This window comes from Engraulis encrasicolus, chromosome 17, assembly GCF_034702125.1.
Source record: "Engraulis encrasicolus isolate BLACKSEA-1 chromosome 17, IST_EnEncr_1.0, whole genome shotgun sequence".
In the NCBI taxonomy this organism is placed as follows: domain Eukaryota; kingdom Metazoa; phylum Chordata; class Actinopteri; order Clupeiformes; family Engraulidae; genus Engraulis; species Engraulis encrasicolus.
This window is the reverse complement of record NC_085873.1, coordinates 27,824,658-27,827,157: the sequence shown is the minus strand read 5'-3', so window position 1 is coordinate 27,827,157 and position 2,500 is coordinate 27,824,658. Positions and strand designations below refer to the sequence as shown.

Here is a 2,500-nt window from a genome sequence, read left to right as displayed (position 1 = left end):
CTCTCTCTCTCTCTCTCTCTCTCTCTCTCTCTCTCTCTCTCTCTCTCTCTCTCTCTCTCTCTCTCTCTCTCTCTCAGTTGTTCACAACCAGACCCCTACACGTTCCTCCCCTCCCCATCCCTCCATCATGACAACCCGTCTTCTCCTCCTCAACCTCTTCTCTCTCCTTCTCTCCTCCTCCCATTCTTTCTCTCCCTCCTCCCCCTCCCTCTTCTCCAGACTTTTACAGCCTCCACTCCCTCCGTCATTGCTACCTCTCCTCCTCCTCCTCATTCCACTCTCGTTCTCCTCCTTTTCTCTCCTCCTACCTTCCTTCTCATCCTCCTCTCCCATTTTCTCTTTTCCCTTGTTTATAACCAGACCTCTCCATCCTCTTATCCCTACTTTCAACACCCCCTCCTCTGCTATCTCTCCTCTTCTTCCTCTTCTCCTCCATACAACCTCTTCTCTTCCATACAACCTCTTCTCTCCCTCCCTCCGTTCCTTCTCTCTCTTCCGCTTGTTTACGGCCAGACCTCCACAACCTCCAACCACCTGCACATTCTCTTCTCCTCATCACCTCCCTTCTCTCTCTCTCTCTCTCTCTCTCTCTCTCTCTCTCTCTCTCGTCTCTCTCTCTCTCTCTCTCTCTCTCTCTCTCTCTCTCTCTCTCTCTCTCTCTCTCTCTCTCTCTCTCTCTCTCTCTCCTCTTGTCCTTTTCTTCATCCTCCTCCTTCTCTCTTTCCTCGTCTTTCCCTTCTCTCTATTCACTCGTCTACTGGCAGACCAACACACTCCTCTCCCAACATATCTACCTTTCCTTTTCTCCTCCTCCACCTCCTCTACTTACTCTTCTCCTCCTCTCTCCCTCTTTCTCTGATCCTCCCGTCTCTGTTTCCTCTCTGCAGTCCTGAGATGGCAGGAGAAAAGCCATCAGCATATATCTCCCCTAACAGTAAACACACACGCACACACACACACACACACACACACACACACACACACACACACTCGCACTCTCTCGTGCACTCGCCAGGGGCCAGATGTACAGAGCAGAAGAGGAGGAGAGGTATGGAGAGGGGGCTAAAAGGGTGAGAGGGGAGGATGAGGAGGGTGGCAATCTGGAGAAATGCGGCGCAAGGAAAACACAAGAATCCACCGTGGTACATTTGAGAAGACAAATGACTCATAAAAATCAAAAGTGAAATAAAAGCCCTGCTTAATGTGTGCTCTCCGAGCATTAAACATCAGATCGACGCAGTCTCACAACACCACCACAACAAGTTTCTTTTCTTTTTTTGTTTTTTTCTCCTTCTTTGGACCATCCGGCCCTCCGTCTTTTTTTGTGTGCTTTCTTCCTCTTAGCAGCCAGGGACGAACCGCAACCTGCCGGAACATTCATTCTTTTTGACATTCACAGCTTGATGCAGGTGTCGGAGCGCTCTGTCCTCTCTCTCTCTCTGTCCTTTTCCTCTATCCTTCTCTTTCTATCCTTCTCTCTCTATCCTTCCCTCTCTCTCTCTCTCTCTCTATCCTTCCCTCTCTCTCTCTCTCCATCCTTCTCTCTCTCTCTCTCTCTCTCTCTCTCTCTCTCTCTCTCTCTCTCTCTCTCTCTCTCTCTCCTTGCAAAGGCCAGGGATCCAATTAAAGCAACAGAAAGGCAAGAGTAGCATCCTCAGTTTTTAATAAATGCATGAGGCCAGTAATGGGTCTCGGCCTCCCATTTGCAGTAAATCTGGGGGTGGGGGAGAGCGAGAGACAGAGAGAGAGCGAGAGAGAGGGAGGGAGAGAGAGAGAGAGATGGCCGGCCGGCTGGTCGAGGTAGAGGATTGTTGTGTTTACAACCCAGACACCTGCAGAGCCTCCTCCTTCCGTTTAAGGGCTCTCTTGTTGTTGTCGGGTCTGAATAGAAGAGGGGGAAGAAACGAGGAAGGAGGAAGACGAGAGGCAGAGAGGGAAAGGGGGAAATGGAGAGAAAGAGAGAGGTATAGAAGGAGAGAGAGAAATACAGTGTACTGTATAGAGAGAGCAAACAAGGGCAAGGGGAAGGCGGGAGAGAGATAGATGGGGAGAGAGAGAGAGAGAGAGAGAGAGAGAGAGAGAGAGAGAGAGAGAGAGAGAGAGAGAGAGAGAGAGAGAGAGAGAGAGAGAGAGAGAGAGAGAGAGAGAGAGAGAGAGAGAGAGAGAGAAGGGGGGAGGTGGGGAATAGATAATACCAACGCCTTTGCATGAGAATTATTTGTCCAAACAGGCAGATTACACTTTGCTATGTTGTTACTGGATGCCCAAAACTTTGTTGGTTCTCGAAAAAGAAAGGAAACCAAACAAAGAGAGAAAGTGAAAGAGACCACAAACCCCAAGGGTAAGATGGGACAGGATGAGGACACAGGTCATCTGAAGTAGAGTATCGTCTGTCTGAAGCATATTGTCTTCAAGTTATGGGGTCGTTGTACCCCAAATTGACTTTATCTAATGTCACCCTGTTTCCCCTCATACTGTTTTCTAGCAGTCCAGAGCGTTC

General features: G+C 49.4%; 1 protein-coding gene across 4 annotated transcripts in view; it reads left to right on the top strand.

Moving 5' to 3' along the window:
- atrnl1b (attractin-like 1b) overlaps positions 1-2,500 on the top strand; it is a 302,089-nt gene that overhangs the window by 259,126 nt on the left and 40,463 nt on the right. The gene's annotated exons all lie outside the window — the stretch shown is intronic.